We start from the raw sequence: 26,490 nt of genomic DNA on the forward strand, positions 1-26,490 counted from the left end.
TCTATTTTCGGCAGCCTTAACCCCAAGAAAAATTAACATATGGTAATGAAATTGTGTACACATATTTTCCTTATAGCAGAAAATATTTCTAGTAAAAATGAACGGGATCGGTTAAAGACCACGCCCACTTTTATATAAAACAAGTTTAAAAGGGTGGTAGACTAGAATAATAAGCTATAACTTATCAAAAAATAGTTTTGAATCAATGATATTTCACTTATCACGTTTTATTTTAAGAGGAAATGGGGAGACATTTTTTTTAACGGTCGGTGCCACGTGTTATGTAGAAAAGGAATTTATCTGAAATGTGCAATTAAAGTTCACGCTGAGTATATTATGTTCGGTTACACCCGAACTTAGACAGTTTTACTTGTTTTCAAATGAATTTATAATATTAAAATAAACGAGGTCTTTATATTTTATCTTGCGTTTCCGTTTGGTTTCTGTTATTGCCTGATGGTTTTTATACTCAGTTGAGCAGAGCTCACAGAGTATATTAAGTTTGATTGGATAACGGTTGGTTGTACATATATAAAGGAATCGATATAGATATAGACTTCCATATATCAAAATAATCAGGATCGAAAAAAAATTTGATTGAGCCATGTCCGTCCGTTAACACGATAACTTGAGTAAATTTTGAGGTATATTGATGAAATTTTGTATGTAGGTTCCTGAGCACTCATCTCAGATCGCTATTTAAAATGAACGATATCGGACTATAACCACGCCCACTTTTTCTATATCGAAAATTTCGAAAAACCGAAAAAGTGCGATAATTCATTACCAGAGACAGATAAAGCGACGAAACTTGGTAGATGAGTTGAGCCTATGACGTAGAATAGAAAATTAGTAAAATTTTGGACAATGGGCGTGGCACCGCCCACTTTTAAAAGAAGGTAATTTAAAACTTTTGCAAGCTGTAATTTGTCAGTCGTTGAAGATATCATGATGAAATTTGGCAGGGACGTTACTCCTATTACATATGTACGCCTAATAAAAATTAGCAAAATCGGAGAAGGGCCACGCCCACTTTTAAAAAAAATTTTTTTTAAAGTAAAATTTTAACAAAAAATTTAATATCTTTACAGTATATAAGTAAATTATGTCAACATTCAACTCCAGTAATGATATGGTGCAACAAAATACAAAAATAAAAGAAAATTTCAAAATGGGCGTGGCTCCGCCCTTTTTCATTTAATTCGTCTAGAATACTTTTAAGGCCATAAGTCGAACAAACATTTACCAACCCTTGTGAAATTTGGTAGGTGCATATATTCTACGACGATAACTGTTTTCTGTGAAAACGGGCGAAATCGGTTGATGCCACGCCCAGTTTTTATACACAGTCGTTCGTATGTCCTTCCGCATGGTCGTTAACACGATAACTTGAGCAAAAATCGACATATCTTTAATGAACTTAGTTCACGTACTTACTTGAACTCACTTTATCTTGGTATGAAAAATGAACGAAATCCGACTATGACCACACCCACTTTTTCGATATCGAAAATTACGAAAAATGAAAAAAATGCCATAATTCTATACCAAATACGAAAAAAGGGATGAAACATGGTGAGGTAAATGGATTGGTTTATTGACGCGAAATATAACTTTAGAAAAAACTTTATAAAATGGTTGTGACACCTACCATATTAAGTAGAAGAAAATGAAAAAGTTCTGCAGCGCGAAATAAAAAACCTTTAAAATCTTGGCAGGTATTACATATATAAATAAATTAGCGGTATCCAACAGATGATGTTCTGGGTCACCCTGGTCCACATTTTGGTCGATATCTGGAAAACGCCTTCACATATACAACTACCGCCACTCCCTTTTAAAACTCTCATTAATACCTTTAATTTGATACCCATATCGTACAAACACATTATAGAGTCACCCCTGGTCCACCTGTATGGCGATATTTCGAAACGGCGTCCACCTATAGAACTAAGGCCCACTCCCTTTTAAAATACTCATTAACACCTTTCGTTTGCTGCCCATATTGTACAAACAAATTCTAGGGTCACCCCTGGCCCACCTTTATGGCGATATCTCGAAACGGCGTCCACCTATGGAACTAAGGATTACTCGCTTTTAAAATACTCATTAACACCTTTCATTTGATGCCCATATCGTACAAACGTATTCTAGAGTCACCCCTGGTCCACCTTTATGGCGATATCTCGAAAAGGCGACCACCTATACAACAACCACCACTCCCTTTTAAAACCCTCATTAATACCTTTAATTTGCTGCCCATATTGTACAAACAAATTCTAGGGTCACCCCTGGCCCACCTTTATGGCGATATCTCGAAACGGCGTCCACCTATGGAACTAAGGATTACTCGCTTTTAAAATACTCATTAACACCTTTCATTTGATGCCCATATCGTACAAACGTATTCTAGAGTCACCCCTGGTCCACCTTTATGGCGATATCTCGAAAAGGCGACCACCTATACAACAACCACCACTCCCTTTTAAAACCCTCATTAATACCTTTAATTTGATGCCCATATTGTACAAACAAATTCTAGGGTCACCCCTGGTCCACCTTTGTGGCGATATCTCGAAACGGCGTCCACCTATGGAACTAAGGATTACTCCCTTTTATAATACTCATTAACACCTTTCTTTTGATACCCATATTGTACAAACAAAATCTAGTGTCACCCCTGGTCCACCTTTATGGCGATATCTCGAAACGGCGTCCACCTATGGAACTAAGGATTACTCCCTTTTAAAATACTCATTAACACCTTTCTTTTGATACCCATATTATACAAACAAATTCTAGGGTCACCCCTGGTCCCCCTTTATGGCGATATCTCGAAACGGCGTCCACCTATGGAACTAAGGATTACTCCCTTTTAAAATAATCATTACCACCTTTCATTTGATACCCATATCGTACAAACGCATTCTAGAGTCAACCCTGATCCATCTTTATGGCTATATCCCTAAATGGCGTCCACCTATAGAACTATGGCCCACTCCCTCATAAAATACTCTTTAACACCTTTCATTTGATACCCATATTGTACAAACAAATTCTAGAGTCAACCCTGATCCTCCTTTATGGCGATATCCCTAAATGGCGTCCACCTATAGAACTATGGTCCACTCCTTCATAAAATACTCTTTAATGCCTTGTATCAAATCAAATGTCATACAAACACATTTCAGGGTTTCCCTCGGTTCATTTTCCTACATGGTTATTTTCCCTTATGTTGTCACCATAGCTCTCAACTGAGTATGTAATGTTCGGTTACACCCGAACTTAACCTTCCTTACTTGTTTATTTTATTTATGAAACTAAATAAGTTAGAGTGTGTCCCTAAATGCACTTCGAATGACGTTGTGCCACCTTTCGATAGAATTATTTGTACCTACTTCACCCAATTTGATTTTTGCGCAAAATTAAATGTTTCTTTGCTGTCTGATTACTTTCTGAATTTTGACTTCTGAATTTTGACTACTGAATTTTTGTTTTTGAAATTTTACTTCTGAATTTTGGCTTTCTGAAAAAAGGTTCTTCATGTTTTCTGAAAAAATGTGTTTCCGAATTTTTGTTTTCTGAATTTTTGGGGGAAGCAATATTTTAATATCTCCGTGCTGGGAAAAAATGTAGGCAATGACACAAATAAAGCTTGCCGTTGAGAAACTGCTGATGAAAGAGGCATGTGATTATAACTGTGCGCAATCGTCGATTTGACGATGTAAACGAGCAGTAGGAGTACATTTCTTACCTAAATTGCATCGCCACTTTGGACAACATAGGCTTCTTGGAATCCCCAAAAAAGAATTGCTTTATTAAGGAAGGTATCACACCTACATTAATTGGGAGATAAGTCATAAATTTGCATATTTATTCACATGCATATTGATGCGCCTAATTTGCATCCATTATCGAATCCTAGTCTTGCCTCAACAACAAAAAAATGCTCAATTTCCAATGGTTTATTTCAGTGTTTTTGAGATATGGCCGAGACACGCCCCATTGGTTCAATTCATGGATAAATGCATAGGAATACAAATATCTAAAGCGCTCGTAATGCTACGGCTACGGCTACGGCCCTCGTTTTCCCGTACCTTTGTAGTAATTTCGGTAATGACGTCTATCGAGAGTTTAATGATGAGTGAGCTTTACGCGTCTTATGCAAATATAAACATAGCCCCAAAGGCTGCTGTGGCTAGACAATGTTGAGCTTACGGATGAGGACACACATCGATAATTATAATATTTCTAGTTGAACAAAAGCTCGAAGTTCTAATACATTTCGTAGTCCTACCCGGAATTTTTACAAAATATATTGTGATGGTGCCGATCCAATTTCCAATTTTTTTTGGTCATTTGCTGCATTAACGTAACTACAAATTATGTGTGACATAGGGCATTTCGGCACTTTAGATGGCTATAAGTTCAAATGGTTATAATGTCATGGTCATATTGACATTATGACCATTCTGTCGGAAGGTCTATCGAACTAAAAATTCGGATTTATTTGATATAACTACTACTTAAACTAAACGTTTAACTTATCCAGCGGTGCTTTTTGTGTGCTGAGCTCAATTGCCACCATGGTATGGTGTAAGCGTGCTCCTACTATGCCGAAGGTCCTGGGTTCAAGTACCGGGCACAGCAACATCGAAAATTCACAGTAAGGTTTTTTCAATTAAAAAAAATAGTTTCTAAATTGGGTCAGCCCTCCGCAGTGGTTTGGCAAACAATACCGGTGTATTTCTGACATGAAAAGCTTTTCATTGAAAATTCAACTGCCTTGAAGATGCCGTTCGGAGTTGGCATAAAACATGTATCAACAACATTATCAGTCTTGAGTCTTCGCTGGATTTCAAATCTGATGTGCGTAGTTGTTTGTATGGAAGCTGGTTCCCAAATAAACGAAGTCATTTACTATTTCAAAATGATAGCTGCCAATAGTCGCATCGTCGCCATGGAGCCAATTCGCTCACTCGTTTCTTGGTGACACCAGGTACTTCGTTTTGTCCTCATTCACCATCAAACCTATATTCTCCGCTTCTTGTTCCAGTTGTCAGCTAGCATAATTTTGTTCAGCATCAAATTAAAGAAATCGCACGATGTGTGGTGACTGTGTCCGACACGTCGTTTAGTTTCAAACGGCTCGGAGAGGCCCTATTCTGACTGAGCTAATGGTGTTGCGGGAAAACCAAATTCAGACATAGCAGCATTTAGGCAGCTTCTTTTTGTGCTGTCGAAGGCGGATTTAAAATCAAAGAAAAAGTGATGTGTGTCAATTATTTTTTTCGCAGGTTTTTTTCTAAGATTTCGCATATAGTGATGGTCTAGTCGATGATAGATTTATTAGGTTTGAAGCCGCACTGATAAGGTCCAATCAGCCGATTCACGCGGGCTTCATTTTTTCGCGAAATACGCTTCACAAGTCCTTATATGTGGTAAGAGGGCTGATTCTGCGATAGTTGGCGCAGTTTGTAGGATCCCCGTGGACTGGGGAAAGAACATTTATATAGATTCCAATAGTCAGGCATGCACTCGTCTGACCATATTTTGCAAAGCAGCTGATGCATGCCCCTTACCAACTACTCACCGTAGTTATTGAATAGCTCTACAGGTAATCCATCAGGACACGCGACCTTGTGGATTTTTAATCCGATTATTGCTCTACTGACTTCGTCATGATCAGGTGGGGGACAATAATTTCATCATCATCGATTGCGGGATCTAGCTTATCATCGGTGAGCGGTGCATCGCTCTCTCCATTTTATCCATTCAGGAGTGCAGAGAAATATTCCCTCCATAATCTGAGTACTCTCTGGACATCGGTTACAAGGTCGCCCTTTTCCTGCTTACAGGAGTTTGCAAAGAACTTTAAGCCTTCCGTCTGTCTGCGAAATTTTTCGGAAAGTTTTTTTTACTTAGTTTAGTGAAATATGTTTACGGTCTCTTTTACAAAAATTCGTTGTAAGGTCCAAAATATTTCTTAGATGGTCAATAAGGCAAATTTATAGAGGTCGAAAAGTCAAATGAGCTTATGGCCATGCGAAGTATTGATAATTTATGTTATGGCCGTTGACCATTGTGACCTACCGCTTCAAACACAGCCTACCTTTTGAGCTTGACTTAGTCAGCAAAGCCTTGGGCCCTTCGTTTGCTGCACTATTGTCAAACCTGCGTGAAGCTCATATGGACCAACATTAAACTTCCGTCGATATTCGCCGCGGGCAGGACCATAAATCTTCCGAAGATCTTTTCTCTCGAACACTCCAAGAGACATATAATCTTCTTTGGCACCGTAAATGATTACGACCGATATATCAGGACAGGTGAGATGAGTGGCTTGTAGGGCGTGATTTTTATTCGTCGAGGGAGGACTTTACTTTTCAATTGCCTACTCAGTCCAAAGTGGCACTTGTTGGAAAGAGTTTATCTTCGTTTGATTTCTAAGCTGACTTTGTTTTGGCGATAAACGAAGTCTTCCACAGTGTCCAACTAATTTCAGTCAACAGTGACGTGGTTGCTAAGGCGCGAATAAGTTGCATCTTTCTTGAATGACAGCAAGTATTTCCCGTTGTCCACATTTACCGCAAGCCCTATTTATTTTTTGTTAAATACTATGATTCAGTATTAAGTATTATATAGAGTTTGTACTCACAGCTTATTTCAATGAAATTATGTTGCCTCAGAAACTATACACTTTTGTTATAAGAACATTTCCTCTTTAGCAAAAAAGCAAATTCAAAACGTGGCAAACCAAACTTTATTGGCACTTCAATTAGGAAAAAGTAAAGTTAAACAACTTTTATTATCGTGTCACTTCGGGTGACACCTGGTTATGTTTATCGACTTTCATTAAGTTCACACGCTTTGATAAACAAACATAAATGTGTAGCACTTTGCCTAGATTAGGATTCACCACACTTTTTGCCGGGAAAATGACCAGGTACCGACTGGGACTGGGACTGGGACTTTGACTTGGACTAGGATTGGGACTTGGACTGGAATGGATGGAGAAGAATAATAATAAAAACTAGAGAAAGAGCAAAAAGGGAAGGAGAAAGATACTGAGAAAGAGATAGAGTAAGTTGAAGATAGCGAAATAGCGAAAGATGGAGCGGAAGAAACAGAGAGGAAGAAAGCGATACAGCGAAAGAGAAATACCAAGGGTGGGGTAGATAGAAGGATAATGAAAAGGGGGAGACAAGGGAAGCGAAATTACTTCTTAAGGACAGAACAATGTCTGCCGTGTCTGCTAGTTTCAAATAAAAATCAAATATAAGTTACTAAAATGCAGAAATAATAGCAATTTTAAAAGCAGTATTGAAGAGAAAAGAATGTGTGAAAAGAAGAAAGACAACGCAAAGCGAATTTCCCAGCACAAGCGACTTGGTTTCCGCACGCTTTTCTCATCACTCCCTCATCTTCAAGTAACACGCTCCAGTAACAAAAGTATTTGTGTGTGAACAGCGCCTAAAGTATGTGCGTACAATTTGGTTTACTAATAAACTAGAAAAAGATATGCAAGTATTTTGCTTTGAGATATTAGCCTATTGACTCGGTGCTACACATTTATATTCCTGTATTGAGCTTTCCATAACTTTGGTCATAACCCAAAGTCATAGCAACAAGAAAGGTGCGCTTAAGGCAAAAAGTTGAAGCGTGTTGTGTGCGTAAGGCTGTGAGTGAAGGCGAATATGAACGAATTTGATAGAGCACAAACTTAGTGAAATTTGATTGGATAGGGATCTCGGAATCTCGGTATTTTTTGAGTCCCAAAAATCTCGTGTTCGTTGAACTTGAATCTTAGTTCCACAGAAATTGGATTTTCCCAATTGGTCCTGGTGTTCGAGATATGCGTGTCTAAAATTGCCGACAAAAATCCAAATTGATTTTGTAACCAGAAACAGAACTATAATTTCTCGAAGATTTCGACGTGGTGAACCCGAATCTGAGTCAAGACAGCTTGAGACAGTTTTTAAGATATTCGAACCTTATTGTTGTCTGGTCCGTGAGGACCTCACATAGACTGAATGAGTTCATAGTGCAAAAATGTGCTCAACGAATGAACTAAAAACGCTATCAGAACTAGTACATATGCCTCAAAATAGCTCCGCCCTCTTGGCAAATACCAGAAACTTTCTAGGTTCTATGGTACTTGGTGCTTCTATGTAAATCTAAAAGCAGAGCCACTCCTAATAGCTGGAGTCTTAGCCTTGCGAGCGCAGGGTACGAGCACAAAACATGCTCGATCGTTTTTCCTTCAATCCGCACTTCCTACTCTGCTATCACTAGCAAGGTCTAATTTAAAATCATGTCAAGTTCTGGCGTCCAGTCAGAATTCATCAATGGAAAGTGTAACTTTGTTAATCCTAGGTTGTAAGACCTGCACATAATCTTCGACAGTTTGCGGCCACGCGCTTGGTGCCAAGCCTTTCATGCTTGGTCCATCGTGTGCAACTTTCGCCATCTTTTAATCTCGCCCAAACTGAATGGGACGTCTACGGAGCAAGCTTCGAAGGATATGCTCAATTTTAGCTAGGTCATCCGCTTTTTCATTCCCATTTATTCACGTATGTATGCCCTGGGACCCAATATAGATGTGAGCTTCCCCCTATCCCGATTTTTTCCAGGGATTGCGTACACTCAAACACATTTTAAGATATTTTGCTATGCGAAAATATTGCTATAGTTCCTTCTTGGCTGTCAATCTAAGCAGTTTAAGCTGTTTTCTTCCAGTCTTTTGCTTTATCTATTTAATGTACAGACTAATAAAATCTTACAGACTAGTTTTACAATAATGTTTGCAAATGGGCACCATGCATATGTTTATATATATAAGTATAACTAGTTCAGAATTCACAAAATAGAATAAGTTTCAGCATATGAATTTATTATCACATTTTTCATCGTATCGGAATGGACGTTACTCCGAGCACCAAAATGCAGTGTTTAGGAAGCTTGGAAAGGTTTATCTTCGAATACATGTTATCTTTACTAAAATTTTGATTTCTTGAAATGCCGGCGAAGCAAAACATATTTAGTAAATATGATTGTTGAGTATGCTGTTGGAATGGATGGGATTTCGAGGACCAAGAGATCTGATTACGAACTAAACTCTTGGTGTACAAATATTAGTAATGCCCTTTACACTTTTAAACAGCAACTTCGGAACAATCAAGGGATTCCGGCATGGAACTTTCGTTTCCTGAAAATCCCGGTAGGCAAAAAATCCTGAAAATTGTCATCCCTAGTGCGTTTACACATCTATGTTGATTTTACTGTAAATAAGTTTGGTGGAAACTTTTTAAATGTTTTGTTTTCTTGTTTTTTTTTTTTTTTTTGTTTTTGCTGAACATATTTGATACCCACAGTGGGTTTTTATAACTTTTTAACTACGATTTGGTATGAAAGCCCTCAATTTTTACAAAGTTTTCCCTACCAAATTCGTTTGCTTGCAAAAGCTACAAAATTCCACTACTGAAATAAAAGTTTACTTACTGTAATAACACAACGGTTACTATCACTACGCCGCACAGTGGTTAAGGCTATACTGTCAAGTGGAAAACTTTAATATATACCAGCTCATCACCCCACGTTTCTATAAAAATATGCAAAAAAAAAATAAACTTCTTTTGAAGTTGTGTATTTGCGAATTTAGGTACTTCTAAAACCCATAGGATAAACGATATTTTTTGTAATATTCTATGATGTATAAACAAAAAGATTATTCGATGAGCCAACTCTAGTGAATTCTCCATATAACTGGCCATCAGAGAAACATGAGTTGGTAAGATTAACTCCTGCTACAGCTAATTACTGTCTTTAAGCTTTATTGGTGGACACTGCGAAAGCCAGCCTTATAGGAAATTGGAGACATTTAAAATGGAAACCCATATATGTCGGTATCAATGGCATCCTGTGCAATCTTTGTTGTTTTCGAAATTTTCCGATAAAATCATTGATTCCATGACATTCGGTAAAAATTTTCTCATGATAAGCTTTATCCCGTTACTTTAAGCGCGGAGGATCCAAATTACGAAGCATAATTATTATGGACCCTTATTTAAGGATCTTTCAATTAGGAGGAGTTCCCGATGGATTGAGGGAGTTAAAAAACTCAACCAAATAATGCATAACTTGGGATTCTTCCACGACTCTGTCAATGGACTGATAAGTTGTTTCAGTCCCCGGTAGCTTTTGGAAATTATGATAATAACATCCCCATTTTAAGTACCAAGCTTCCCTTTCTCGAAGTTATTTATAAGTTGTAGAATAAGATTCAATATTTGGAGTTACATTAGCTAGTAAAGCTTCAGGTGATGTCATAAGTTAGTAAAGGAAATAAAATCTGGTGGTATAGAAATGGAAATCAGCTTCTGCTGAAGTGTCTCCGCCCAAATGCGTTCTGATGTTTGTAGAGAAAGTTAATTTTTGTACGTAAAGCTATAGACTTGAGGATTTTAAGCACGCATTCACTTCATCTGCGGATGTTCCTTTCGGTATAACTGGCATAATTTGTCGGAAATCTCTAGCATGGTGGAGAAAGAAACTTCGCATGGGATGATCCTAAGGGTTCGGCCTAGGTCTTCCGGCGACTGTTCATGAGCCATGGTGCCCTCATCCCACACGCTAAGCTTACATGTCTTTATAACCGCACTCTGGCCTGAGCTTTTGCTTAAATTACTCTTCAGACAGTCGTATTTTAAATGCGGAGTGAGCTGACGTACACCGCACAAAAAGGTAGCCCCAATTCCTAAGGAAGCAACTGCAACAGCGATTCTTCTCCTTGCTCTCACATCAGCTAATATCAAATTTAGCAGAAATGCCTTTCCGGTTCCTACAGGCACATCCAAAAATACCAATCCTCCCTTGTTGTCAAAAGCATTCGTTGGATAGTTTCGAATGCGAGCTTTTGATCTGAAACTATTGGTTTATAAACGTACGCAAACCTCGATGTCATAATTCATCTCCCGTGATGACCGATTAAGCGACGATTCCATAACGGGTAGTGTGCACTTTCAATTTGTATGGGTCAGCCTTTTCGCATGCTGAACTTTCCCTTCAATTTTATTTGTTTGAATTTTATATGTATGTATATGTAGATAGAAGATGTAGATATATAGAAGTTAACAAGCATTTTTAAGGGCGGCAGATTACTAGACGCCCAAAAGGTATAACAGCGAAACCCAACTCTGCAGTCAAACTTTAGCTGCTAAAATAACCTAAGTTTGGGCAGCTGCCATAGTTCTGAAAAATCCCACTTGAAGGGAAGGTGTCCTTTTCCCCAATTCGAAATTTTGCAGGAGGTATTTTCCATTTGTATGGGAGGTTCCACGCTCCTTTTATATATCGTAATTATTTTTAGCCTATGACCATCCTTGGGGGGTTTCTAGTGGGTGTTTCAAATTTGGTTGTGATCGATCGATGCGCTTAGAACGCAACCCGATCTATACCTATACACATACAAAATAAATAAAATACTTGCTTAAAAGGAGAACTTGTCATAAAAATATTACAACTTATCCCATTATTCCACCATACTATAAGCCAAACAGTGAAATTTTTCGCACCGTCCGTTTAATTAGCTAATCAGAAAAAAAAAAAATAGGTTTTAGAAATTTTTACATCTGTACCCTTTTCCGCTTCTGAACCACTGTGCGCCGTTGGACATGCTTCCGATTTTTACAAACATAAACAACAAATTTGGAGTATTTTTAAGCACTAGGTTTTGTTGGACAACATGTTACTTTTTCCATGGTAATACTCGACAATTTGAACTAACTCATATTAAATTCATTTTTCTTTTAGCATCCCACGTCAATACTTCGCATACATACCCAACAGAAATTTGTGCTTTCAAAGTTTTTCTTAAGCACAGTTTTCTCTTCTATTTTTCAACATTTTTCTAAACGTGTGTTTAATGCAAAACACATTCTCTTACTTACTTACTTAATTGGCGCTTAACCGTCTAAACGGTTATGGCCATTCAACAAGGCGCGCCAGTCGCTCCGCCAACCGGCGCCAATTGGTCACACCAAGGGAGTTTAAGTCGTTTTCCACCTGGTCCTTCCAACGGAGTGGGGGCCGCCCTCTACCTCTGCTTCCATAGGCGGGTTCCGATAGAAACACTTTCTTGGCCGGAGCATCATCTTTCATTCGCATAACATGGCCTAGCCAGCGCAGCCGCTGCGTTTTAATTCGCTGGACTATGTTGATGTCTACGTATAGCTCGTACAGCTCATCATTAAATCTGCTTCGGTACTCGCCATCGCCGACGCGTAGAGGTCCATAAATCTTTCGAAGAAGCGCAAGCGGGCGTCTGTCTTGGAGCAAGCGGCTCGCTATATAAACGTGCCAAGTAATATTTTCACCCCCGCTGAGCGGGTTGTGCGCTGGGCTTGGGACCAGCCACGTAAAACCATACTCCAATGAAATATAACAACAAGCCTCGGATAAAAAACACACTCTCATACAAATATAAGTTAAGCTCATGCACGTGAGCAGGCACAGAAATTAAGGGTCGCAGAGTTTGGAACATGAAATATGTTCAGGGCCTACTAGGAGTAAAGAAAACGTGACCTGATCGTTTTCCAAACACTGAGAAGGCCCCACTTAAACCAGCACTTTCCTTTTGTAAGGATTTTCGATAAAAAAAATTTATAAATTTTCAATAGAAAATCTTTAACTTAACAAACCGATAACATATCGCAAAATATTGATAATAAGTCAATATTTTTCGATAGAAAGAGAAAAGATTTTGATAACAAAGCCATAAATTAATAAATTTTCGATAACAAACTGAAAATTTACATCTCTATGATGATCATTTACAAAAAACCGATAAATTAGCGATCACAAATCGACAGCTCATCAATGGTCTTTTATAACAAATAGTAACACTACGGTAACAAATCAATAACTGGTCTATACTTCTTCGATAACACAGCGATAACAAATGGCTAACGACCGACTACTTTTTGTAAAGAATTAAAAATTACGCCCATAACCCGGCGATCCTAATCTTATTCATTGTCGATTACGTTTGTTATCGATAACAAACCGTTAACACTTCGATAAAATATTGATAACACGCCGTTCGGTATCGGCTTTGGTTTTCTGATCTTTCTTTCCTCTCTCTTATTTTTTTTTTTCCTTGCCTTTCCTTTCATAACACAACTCCCGCCTATGTACAGCCTACACTTACATATATTCTGTATTCCCCCATACATCATATGACTTTCAAACATTACTCTTGCATTTAAATTTACACTTAACATACGATTACACGCTCAGTACTATATTTTAAATCAGTTATTGTTTCAGTTACACTTTGTAGTCTTATAGAACAGTCAGGGACTCAGTTATGAATTCAGACAGTTTTCCAGTCACGAGCTAAGTCTTCCTAACACTGACACAATTTCTGTGGGGTTAAATGGGGTTTGTGGGAGGTACACAACAAATTAAATTGGGTTACACTGAAATGACAATCCTTGGTCGGGAAAAGTCCCGAGTCGCTCAGGTACCTAGAACCGACTGCATTGGGAAGCGATACAGTTTCTCTCATGACCACGGCTACTATCAATGGAATGTTGTGCGATTCAGCTCAGGTTTCCAATTATAATGACTTTTTATTTCACTGACGGTTAAACTAACCGTTATGCTTATCTCAGACTATATCAACCATACACGGGTTTGAGTATGTATATTTTAGAAAAAATCTCTTAGTAAGATCTCCACATTTGAAACAGTAAGTAACAAGCCGTTTTGATGGTTAGGTAGTTTTGCGCAAACATTTTCAAGGTTTTTCGAGTTTGAAGCACATGGCTACGTTTGATAGGTCTTGTTATGCCCATGAATAGAAATAATACCGTTCAGTTGGTGTTCGTATAACCACAAACCAGTGTAAGCATTGGAAATGGGATCACTCTCTACATTGGACAGATCAAGCAGAGTGTACTTTGCAAAAATTTGGCAGATCTAGTGAGCTGACAGCCGATGCTCTGTTTTGGACGGTCAAAACTACTCAAATCCTTAAATGCCAATAAGATAAATAATAAGGAATGTAATACATGTGAAACCAATTATCTAGAGGATGTAGTCAGACTCTTTCTACATTAGTTAATTTCTAAGAAGTTCTAGAGACTTTCGAATGGCTTTAGCTGTCCTTTAATGAGCCATTTAATCTTAAGAAATTTGCCTCTTCAAAGGAAGAGTAAAACCGTACATTTCACTTTCAATTAGTTCCATGTATCTTATAGTCCTCCAACAGCATATACTTCTTATATTTAGTAAAGACTGAAAGGATTTAAAATCAAAGGAATATATTTAAACAAAAAATGGTAATAAGAATATAATTTTAAATACCTTTAAAGTTTTCTTCTGAATTCAATTATCCCAATTTCAAATTAAATTTAAGATAATATTTTACGAAAGCAGATTTAATATAAAATAATTTTTCTCTTGTGGTGTTTGCTCAATCTCATATAAAAACATCTGAAGGTAAGTGAACTTTTGGGAAAAACTTATAAAGAATTAATCTGATTACACGGGGCATTTGACGAGCAACCAAAATGGCCGCCAGGAAATATGCCAATCAACTGCAAATATTTTCAGCATTTCGTATCTTCCATTATTTAAGCTAAAAGTATAGAAAATAAAATCATCTTAGTGATTTGTATATCAGGAACAAGTATACTCACATGTATATATAAGTTAAGGAGCCCAAGGACTAGGGCTCCAAAAAGTTAAAGTTGGGGGCCGCCCCGCGGCCCCATTGCAACCTGTAAAGATCCAAATAAAAATAGTTTTTTCCGCTTAATAATATTTACCATTTATTTCCGTTGAATGTCAAAAACAGACTGACTTTATCATTAACTTAAACTAAGCTCTAAGCTTCTACATTAGTCTAAGTGATTTCATAATTGCTGACACTGCACTTCCCACGATTGGCCAAAATAATATTTTATCGCTTGCGTGGCGAATCACACGACTTGCATTTTGTCCGCATATCATATCTGCTTACGCAATATGATATCAGATCAATTACCTACGTTGCTTGTGTTTGTTGAAGTGTGGTGTCAGCACATTCTTACAAGTAAGTGTGTCTACCCCCTTGTTAAGTACCCCCCCCCCCCCCCAACCCTTTAAACATCTGCGTCCCGCAGATGAGCTCCTTTTCCAGTAGGATCCTTTGCATGGCTTGGCTGGTCCTGATCTGTGGTCTGATTTAGTCTAGGAAAGTTGATTGTAGTAGTGAGTTTTCTCCAGATAATGTAGCATACGGCTGCCAGAATGGCCAAGACAAAAGCGTCAAAAATTAGAGAAAAGTGAAAATTATTGCCAAGTTGTTTAAGCTGATTAATATCTTCCATGCTCAGGCCGTGAATGTAGTTAAGGTTCAATTTTAGTCCTTCGCTCGTGATATTTACCAAGGGCGGTGGCAGGGCCTGCGCTGTGCGTACTGATCTGCTGGTGAATGTTTGATTTCCCACCGTGACTGTTTCGTTGTTCAAAATAATGACGTACGTTCCATTTAGGGTTGTGGAGTAGTTCCTCCCTTGTAATAGGCCTTCAAAGTTTGTAACAAATATTGTTGAGTCTGTGATCATCTCGACGGTTTTGGTGTTGTCTGGTTCAAAGCGGCATTTGGCATCGCCACCTTTAACTAGCCTAGCTAGGCACCCGTTTTCCCGAAGTTTATTCAGGGATTTGGGTGAACAAATTGTTGTATTGCTGATCGAAGGGCAATCCTCGTTCACCCCGAACGTTTCAACTTCGTTTATTATCATTTTTTTATAGCTGAGGTCAACGTGTTGTCCTTTTATAACAGCGGCCCGTGTTATTAGGAGTCGGTAGCCATCTGGTTTTACCTTTGGCATTGAGAGTACGTACAAAAGTGTGCTACCGTTTGAATACACGGAGGCCGACCCGTACTCTATGGCTTGAATGGTGTTCTGATATGGTAGGAAATCTTCCTCCATTATGAGCCTTCCAATCTCGTCTCGATCAAGAAGATTTGTGTTGATTACGCCAGATTTCGCCATTTGGCACGCTTGGACGACTTCTGACGTTAATGTGGAGCATCGCTTCGTTTGCTTTCTCGATTGCCTCGAGGGTACCGTTGAATAGTTTTTCGTTGACCCGGTACTGGTGATTGTTGTTTATTATCACGTCATTCATGCTTCGAAGAATATAGTCCCAATCCGCTGCATATGGAGACCCAGCTATCCACTTCCATGCAGAACCAATCCAGTCAATGGAACGTACCCTTCGTGATTTGCTTATTTGTAGTTCGTCGAGACGCAGCTTAGTTTGATTTAGGTGGAATTGTAATACAGTCCGCACAGCCCTGCTTGTAATATCGTGCTCTGTTGACTCCATCAATTTGACCAAAGCCGTGTTGAAGTAGTTTAGGTCGACCACATGGACTAAACTGAAGTGTCCGTTCAGGATCCAACCACGCCGGTGCTCAATAGTTACCAGTGGGGAGCCATAATTGTAGATGTTGAGGCCGTACACGCCAGATATTAAAAATAAACTGTGTTCCATTATGGAGAGAAAAAAAACTCATTAGTGTTGGTAAGATTAGTATTGACCATTTTTTGTTTTTAAGCACTTTTATTATTTATCCCAGGGACGGTGAACTAATAATAATGTAAATCCTGTTTTCTTTTGTTTTTTTTTTTCTTTTATTATTATTATTTAAAGAACATTCTATTGTATAATAAAAAAAAAATCTTTCCACATTAAGGGAGAAATTAAATTTTTTGTGTGCTTTTTTGAATTGAACTGCAATTTATTTATGTGTCTTTTGTTGCGTTTAAATGTATTCCAATATCCTACCACCGTCCCCGGCTACCCATCGTGATACTTGGAAGGTCCACAGGATCCGATAGCATGGATATGAAAGGGAGGTAGTTTGTAATTCTTTACTTTTGTTTGAAAGGTAGCGTTAAAGGTTACTACCCTTGGATCCTGCCGCCTTATAAAAACTAGTGGTAAAGAAGCTGAGGAAAGAGGATAATATTTCTAAGAATTACTGAAATGTTTCCTCTTTACTCCCTTCTTTAAAGTTATTTATGTTTTTTTTGTTTTTTTTTTTTTTTTTTGCAATATTTTATGTTGCCTCTTTAATCGCTTATGTGGTTCGTTATAGAAAAGATCTTTGATCTTGAAATTTGGCGGACGCCTTTTTGGCGTCGTCTGTGCTATAGAATTTCAAATCTTTGTGGTTCCTTATTGGGACATCTTTTTGTTGTTGACTTCCCGTGGTGACCTTATTATTATTATTATTATTTTTTTTTCGTTTTACCTCTCCTGGGAAGAGGAGCTTTCATACCCTGGAGGGTCCCGAAGGGAATCGCAGAGTTAAGCTATCGTTATAACCGGAGGGTCCCCTCGAAGGTGAATCTCGGTTTTGGTATTTTCGTTATTGGCTGTACAAGCCTTAAATTATTTAAGCTGAGGTCTTGCCTCTCTATTTTTTTTTTATTCCTTTATCGGTAAAATTTCTATTATTTTTTTCTTTTTCCCTTAGCACTCCACTATCACTATCATTTTGTCACTAATCACTATGGACCTCACATTTAAGGAGGTCCTTTTTGAAGAACCCACTTGCCAGTGGGTTCCTGCTCGGGCGCCAGTTAAAGAGCCCAAGGACTAGGGCTCCAAAAAGTTAAAGTTGGGGGCCGCCCCGCGGCCCCATTGCAACCTGTAAAGATCCAAATAAAAATAGTTTTTTCCGCTTAATAATATTTACCATTTATTTCCGTTGAATGTCAAAAACAGACTGACTTTATCATTAACTTAAACTAAGCTCTAAGCTTCTACATTAGTCTAAGTGATTTCATAATTGCTGACACTGCACTTCCCACGATTGGCCAAAATAATATTTTATCGCTTGCGTGGCGAATCACACGACTAGCATTTTGTCCGCATATCATATCGCTTACGCTGCAGTTCCCATGGATTGCATTTTGTCTGCTTACGCAATATGATATCGGATCAATTACCTACGTTGGCTTTGCTTGTGTTTGTTGAAGTGTGGTGTCAGCACATTCTTACAAGTAAGTGTGTCTGCCCCCTTGTTAAGTTATATATATATGTAAGTACATATGTACATTTATATATCCTTCTTCATCAAGGCTAATTTGGCTAATAATTTCGGGAAAGCAATGTGCAAATTCCTTGCTATAACTGCAGGGCTTGCAAGTTTAAGCAGTGTTGATTACAACAAATATTCCACATTTGAGATCCCAATAAGTAGCAGCAATCTAAGTGATGACAAACACGTACATTTTCATTGCCAACTTCTTTGGTAAGTTGAGTCTTCGTCTCCGTCTCCTTGGGACAGAATTTAAGATGATTCCATATTTCAATTTTAAGTACAAAATTTTAATTTTTGGATACACGTGTTATAAAATAACTCCGTTCTCTGTGAAAATACGATTGGAACGATTTTGAGTCATTCCTTGTCAAATTTGGTTTCGAGACAAACCGGTTTTGGCGTTGTGCCAGCATCATTGTCGATTTTCGAATAGATCTGTTGTTGTCGTTTCTCTTGTATTTATAGTTCGTAGGTACATGAGCAGGTATTGTCAAAATTATTGTTTGTGTATATTTATGTGTATGTGCCGTGTGTTCATTCAGAACCGACGGTGGTTTTATTGATCGATTTGTGTGGCTGACTAGTCGTTTGACATTCTTTGTGCGTTTCGGGTTGGGGACAAAAAATTTAAATAAAAAAATTGGTTTGATATACATTTCAATTTCAACGGAATCGATAAATCTTTCGCTCCATCGTCGAAAAAATAATTTTTATCTGCAGGCAAGAAATAGCTTCAAGAGGAAATCGTGACTCTGGTCCTATATCCCTCGAGACTCTTCCCCATAATGATGGTAACTTCAGATCTTTATTAAGATTTCGGATGAATGCTGGTGACCAAACATTGAAGCAACATTTACTTCAAACTGCCACATTGAAAAATCGCATCACATCTTACATGAGTCCACGGATTCAGAATGAACTCATCGAAATTTGCGGGCACATAATTCTTGAAGATTGTTGCAAAAATCAACGCAAGCGAATGCTGCACTATTCTCGCGGATGGGACAACCGACATTAGTGGAGTGGAACAATACTCATTATGTTTCCGTTATACTGAAAAAACTGCAGATGGTATAATTTTGAGGGAAGGTTTTCTACAGTTCATCCCGATCGAAGATTGTACTGGTAGAGGACTTGCTTCGTCATTGATAAACATTTCAAAGAAGCTGACGATCAACCTGGAGTTCTTGGTTTCTCAAGGATACTACAATGCAGCTGCAATGTGTGGAGAATGGAATGGTTGTGCTGCTGCAGTGATGGAGAAGTATCCGTCTGCACTTTATGCACATTGCGCAAGCCATTCCTTGAATTTGGCGGTTGATGAAGTGTGCCCCATTTCTCTCATAAGAAACTGCCTTGAGTCCATAAAACATATAATTTCTTTCTTCAGACCTTCAGCAAAACGCGAAGCTATTCTCAAGGATGCAGTCGAAACAATGAATTATCCAACAAAGAAAGAACGTTTGAAGCGATTGTGTGAAACAAGATGGACGGAAAGACTAGATGCTGTGAGCTGCTTCAAAGAAATATTTGCTCCCATTTATTTCAGTTTAGAAAAAAGTCATGACTGTGAACGCTGAAAGTTCTAGAAATGCTTTCACTTATCTACGCACTTTGAGGACTGGAGGATTCATTGTAGCAATGGTTGTTATTAACGAAATATTGAAGTTCCTAGGATTGTGAGTCGTTAAAAAAATCGAGAAAACTACGAAAACAGCTCAGCAGAAGAAAATTTTCGCTAATTAATAGGCATCCCTTTCATCGATCGCTGCATATCATCAGTGTCTAATAGATTCATCAAGCATAAAAGCACATTGTCTATTATTGAAAATGTCATTCCCGATAAATTGGTCAGAAAAGTAGGTGAAAACGTTTCTGAAACTGTCGAAATAATAATGGATCAGTGGTCAGCACTTACTGCAACAGCGGTATCTATGTTGAAAAATGAAGTCCTACTATGGATAAAAGGTTGGGCTGGAGCAGAAGATCGCCCAAAGACATTCATCGACGCATTAAATCTTTGTAATGAAGAATTTTTGCCACACGTTTTCAAGTTTTTGAAGATTGGAGCCACGTTATCTGTAACCATTGCCAGCAGTGAACGAAGTTTTTTAACATTGAGGCGTTTGAAAAATTGGATAAGGAATTCAACGGGAGAAGATAGACTGAATGGACTTGCCCTACTAAGTATCAATAAAAATATTGATATCACAGTGGAAGGAGTCATTGGCCGAGGAAAGAGGAAAATTAATTTGTAATATCGGAGGTATAATGCCTTATATCTTTGGATGACTGACAGTCGATTGAGTCATCGTGCTCCTTCCAGGTCTTAAATATTCGCCGTGGCCTTGGTCAGCGACAGTTTCAGATAGCGGGAGTTGAAAAAAACAGAAATACTGATAGATTACTGTTTAATTTGGAAACTAATTCATATATTGGGGGCTTATGTCCGGTTGCCATTATCGTGCAGTCTTCGGCATAGGAAATGTTGGTAGCTCGTTCTGATGGTGAACGGAGTTTTGATATATATAAATTAAATAGAAACAGGAATAGAACACCACCGTACGAAACCCCCTTTTTAATTCTCTTCGGTTTTGCGGTTTCGTTCCTAAATCGAACTGACGCATGGCGACCGCTCAGATAATTTGCGGTCCATCTTTTTAGACAAGGGTGAATGGGTCAACCTTCTATGTCTAGGGGTATTATGCGGTGGTTGACTGTGTCAAAAGATTTTGAAAGGTAAAGTGTAAGTAATTTATCTGGGAGTTAATGGCGTTTAGTGGGATGGTATTGATATGTCTTTTATAGAAGCCAGGCTGATGGCTGCCTAACCGTAGACTTGCGTTTGAATGAAGGAAGCATAACGGTTTCCAACGTTTTCGCTATTGGCTCAAGGAATGATAACGACTCAGCATGCTAAGCTGGATATCTAGGTTTTGGTAGTGGGACTAACCGTTCCATTCTGCGCTATTCTGCAATGGCTAAGGCAAAAACGACAAGTAGAAAACATGCGTCAGGTATCTTATGCCTTTATGCCCTAGGTGTTTTAGCATCGGCATAGCTCTTAAATGGCTTCACTAATCTGGGGAAGCAATGGTGAGGTATTCTGGGATCGCGTTTGTGTTTATGTGCCTGTTGATTTGCACAACATCTAGCCCTTATAACTGAAGTATACGTTGCTAATTGCCGCCAGAAAACGCTCACGCATTTGATCGTATGCGACAGACAAAATTCTTGTCAAAGAATTATTCAAATACTAACTAGTATGAATAGCGCCATAAAATTCTAGTCAATGAACGAGAATGTTTGCTATTTTAGCTTTTGGCAGGGTAAGCACTGATAAATAGCATTTTTTAAACTGCATAAGAGATTAAAAAAGTACATATTACAGCGTATCAATAACAAAGAGGAAAATCTCAAACCAGAAATATCAAAATTAGAAAAACAAGTAAAAGTGTCGAAGTTCGGGTGTAACCGAACATTATATACTCAGCGTGAGCTTGAATTGTACATTTCATTTCAGATAAATTCCTTTTCTACATAACACGTGGCACCGACCGTTAAAAAAAATGTCTCCCCATTTCCTCTTAAAATAAAACGTGATAAGTGAAATATCATTGATTCAAAACTATTTTTTGATAAGTTATAGCTTATTATTCTAGTCTACGACCCTTTTAAACTTGTTTTTTATCGAAGTTGCTGTGGTCTTTAACCGATCCCGTCTATTTTTACTAGAAATATTTTCTGCTATAAGGAAAATATGTGTACACAATTTCATTACGATATGTTAATTTTTCTTCGAGTTATGAACCCCGAAACATAAAAAATTGCATAGTCATAAAAGGGGCGGTGCCACACCCATTTTCAAAAATTTTACTGTTTTCCAATTTTATGTTGTAATTCAATTTAGAAGGTAAAATTCTATTGATGCAAAGCCATTTTTTCGCTAATATATAGCTTATTATTTTTGTGAACGACCCTTCTAAAAATCTTTTATATAAAAGTGGGCGTGGTCTTTAACCGATCTCGTCTATTTTTTCTAGAAATATTTCCTGCTATGGGGAAAATTTATGTACCCAATCTTATTACGCTCCGTTAATTTTTCTTCGAGTTATGGCTCCCTTAACATAGAAAATTGATTAGTCATAAAAGGGGCGGTGCCACACCCATTTTTTAAAATATGAAGTTTTCCCTATTTATTGTTATAAATCCACGTGGAAAATGAAATACCATTGATATAAAGCTCTTTCTTTGCAAAGATATAGTTTATTTTATTCGTCCACGACCCTTTTAAAAATCTTTTATATAAAAATGGGCGTGGTCCTTATCCGATTTCGTTAATTTTTCTTCAAAGCATTCCTTGTAGTAAAGGCAACCTCTCTGCAGAATTTTGTTACGATAGGTTTAATGATTTTTGATTTATGATTAATAATATTTGTAAAATTAATTTTATCACAACTGGGCGCTGCCACGCCCATTTTAAAAACATTTCTCAAATTTTTATCCAAAGTCTCAATATCAGTCCACACGTCAAATTTCTACATTCGAGGTGTATTATTTACTAAATAATCAGGTTTTTTTGTGTTTTCCAAATTGTTATATATATAAAAAGTGGGCGTTGTTATCATCCGATTTCGCTCATTTTCAACACCAATATATTCTGGATCCAGATAAGCTCGTGTACCAAATTTGGTGAAGATATCTTAATATTTACTCAAGTTATCGTGTTAACGGACGGACGGACGGACATGGCTCAATCAAATTTTTTTTCCATATTGATGATTTTGATATATGGAAGGAAGTCTATATCTATCTCGATTCCTTTATAACTGTACAACCAACCGTTATACAATCAAAGTTAATATATTCTATGTGCAGAGCACGCTGAGTATAAAAAAGAACGTGTAGTACTCTGTAAAAATAGCGAAGCTTGTCACCCATAGTCGAACAGTAATATTTTGATCACAAATGGGAAGTTCTATGAGATAGTGAACTAGGGTGCTGAGATAACTTATCTTATAAAACTATAGACAGTGTGAATAGAAATATTGTGAAAAACTTCCAGTCAACTTAAAAATATTAAATTTTATTTAAAACTGCATTTTCGATACCCTTTTATACCTTTATATTAAGTAGCTTTCATGTTTGTCCCCTCATTTCCATACGAATTTTTTACCCACGGAAAAGTATTTTTCGGTAACTTCCTGTTGAGCTAGATACTTGATACTTAGAACATAGTTCAGACCTGAGAGACATTGCAATGCAAGTGATAAAAATCAGATATGAGGCGCACGGATCAAGATATACTGAAAATTTATTTTAAAATGGAAAGAGTGCGATCGACTTTTAACTAACTTCTCGATGATCCATAGACTTGAAACTTAGCACATAGTTTGCGAGTCGATGGCCCTACAATTCGTGGAAAACAAAATGGCAGACGAATCGAGATAAACGAAAATCCTTGAAAATCCCTGAAACAACGCAGGGAATCTTACGATCGATTTTTAAGTAACTTCCCGGTGAGCGAGAGACCTGAAACTTGGGCCGTGAGTTTATGACAATGCGGTGACAATGCAATATTTGATCAAAAAAAGTTCGCTAGGTGGCGCATGCATCGAAGTATTAAGAAAATTAGTTTTGAGTTGGGAATCTTTCAATCCATTTTTAGCTAACTTCCCGGTGACCTAGAGACTTGAAACTTGGTACACAGTTCGAGGCTTGGTGATAATATAATCTACAGAAAACAAAATTGCGCTAGGTGGCGCGCTAAGTGAGATAACAACAAATCCTTGAAAAACGAGGGCAATCTTTGCAATCGATTTTTTAGTAACTTCCCGGTGAGCTGGAGATATGAAACTTGAGCCGTGAGTATGAACCCGGTGACAATGCAAAAATTTATCAAAAAAAATTCGGTAGGTGGCACATGGATCGAGATATTAAGAAAATTAGTTTTGATTTGGGAATCTTTCAATCCATTTTTAACTAACTTCCCGGTTACCTATAAACTTGTAACTTAGCACATAGTTTGCGAGTCGATGGCACTACAATTCGTGGAAAACAAAATACCGCCATTTGGCAGACGAATCGACATAAACGAAAATCTCTGAAAATCCCTGAAAAAACGCATGGAATGTTGCGATCGATTTTTAAGTCACTTCCCGGTGAGCTAGAGACCTGAAGCTTGGACCCTGAGTCAGAACCCGGTGACAATGCGATATTTGATCCAAAAAAAATTCGCTAGGTGGCGCATGGATCGCGATATTAAGAAAATTAATTTTAATTTGGGAATTTTCAATCCATTTTTAACTAACTTCGCGGTAACCTAGAGACTTGAAACTTGGCACACAGTTCGAGGCTTGGTGACAATACAATTTATAGAAAACAAAGTTCCGCTAGGTGGCGTGCTAATTGAGATAACTATAAATCCCTGAAAAACGAGGGGAATCTTGCGATCGATTTTTGAGTTACTTGCCGGTGAGCTAGAGACTTGGAACTTGGGCCGTGGGTCAGAACCCGGTGAAAATGCAACATTTGATCAAAAAAAAATTCGCTAGGCGGCGCACGCGGATCGAAATGGTGAGAAAATAAATTTTAATTTGGGAATCTTTCAATCCATATTTAACTAACTTCGCGGTTACCTAGAGACTTGAAACTTGGCACATAGTTTGCGAGTCGATGGCACTACAATTCGTGGAAAACAAAATACCGCCATTTGGCAGACGAATCGACATAAACGAAAATCTCTGAAAATCCCTGAAAAAACGCATGGAATGTTGCGATCGATTTTTAAGTCACTTCCCGGTGAGCTAGAGACCTGAAGCTTGGACCCTGAGTCAGAACCCGGTGACAATGCGATATTTGATCCAAAAAAAATTCGCTAGGTGGCGCATGGATCGCGATATTAAGAAAATTAATTTTAATTTGGGAATTTTCAATCCATTTTTAACTAACTTCGCGGTAACTTAGAGACTTGAAACTTGGCACACAATTCGAGGACTAGTGACAATACAACTTATAGAAAACAAATTTCCGCTAGGTGGCGCGCTAGTCAAGATAACTGCAAATCCTTGAAAAACGAGGGGAATCTTGCAATCGATTTTTAAGTAACTTCCCGGTGAGCTAGAGACTTGAAACTTGGGCCGTGAGTCCCAAAATTCCAAAAGTCTTTTTGTATGCAGCACTAAAAAGTGAAAATAAAAAGATGATAAAAAAATATTAAGGACTACCTTTATATAAATGGACCAAAAAATAGAAGGCAATTTTTTCTTTAATACAGGCATAATCTTGTTGAATTTTGACTAAAGAGCTTTAACAATAGCTCTTGTAAAAGAATTTTGGGATTTAAAATTACAAAGGTAGAGCGCGTGCTTAAATTTTAAATAATTAATTAGTTAACCCCAAGTATATGGTTTGCCTTAAATTGAAAGATTGCACTCCACCTTTATAGTTTTAAATCCCAAAATTCTTTTACAAGAACTATTGTTAAAGTTCTTTAGTCAAAATTCAACAAGCTTGTGTCTGTATTAAACGAAAAATTGCCTTCTATTCCCATTTATATAAAGGTTGTCATTAAAAATTTTTTATCATCTTTTTATTTTCTCATAAAGCGTAGTGCCGATTTAACTATTTAAATTTCCTTGAAGTGAATAAGAAAAATTACTACCATAACTTATTTTCTTTTGATTTAAATACTAAATTAAATGAGCCTTATATTCATATATTTAAATGTATGAAACAACAACAACACCAGCTTTGAAATACAGCGAAGAATCACTCTTGCCAAAAACTGCTACTTTGGACTCTGTAGGGAATTGAAAACAAATTCCGTTCACGGCAAAGGACCTGGTGGAAAACGATTTAAATTCCCTTGGTGTATCTAATTGGCGCCAGTTAATACAACGAAAAAGCTACTGGTGTGCCTTCTTTAGACAGTTAAGCGCCAATTAAGTAAGTAAATAAGATGCGTGGAACAGTAAAAGATTCATTCCACCCGTGACAAAAAAAACCCTTCTCGGCTGCCGTTGCGAAAACGCTTTATCATATCTCATAACATGTTTGAATAACGCCCTTTTTTAAGTTTTTGTTTCAAGAAGACCCTATCTCAGAATTTGGTTGAAGAATGCCATATCTCAGAATGCATAAACCCCTCAGCTTGTGTGAAAGTTTAATGAGTCTGAGCTCAGACAGGTCATTTTGGAAACAAAATCTGAGATATGACATTCTTAAAGCGAGTTCTGAAATAGGACGTTTTTGAAACATATTGCGAAATAGGGCGCTATTCAAACGTTTCCTCAGATAGGGCGTTTCGAAATGGCAGCCGGGATAGGGCGATGTTCCACTCAGCACTCAATTTCATATTTGTTACACAATGTTGAAACTCC

At 37.7% G+C, this 26,490-nt stretch overlaps 1 protein-coding gene across 1 annotated transcript in view; it reads right to left on the reverse strand.

The window, feature by feature from the left end:
- The window catches only part of SPR (Sex peptide receptor), a 597,654-nt gene that overhangs the window by 179,707 nt on the left and 391,457 nt on the right, over positions 1 to 26,490 (reverse strand). The window lies entirely within an intron of this gene.

The sequence above is a fragment of the Eurosta solidaginis genome, chromosome 4 (genome assembly GCF_040869045.1).
Source record: "Eurosta solidaginis isolate ZX-2024a chromosome 4, ASM4086904v1, whole genome shotgun sequence".
NCBI lineage: Eukaryota > Metazoa > Arthropoda > Insecta > Diptera > Tephritidae > Eurosta > Eurosta solidaginis.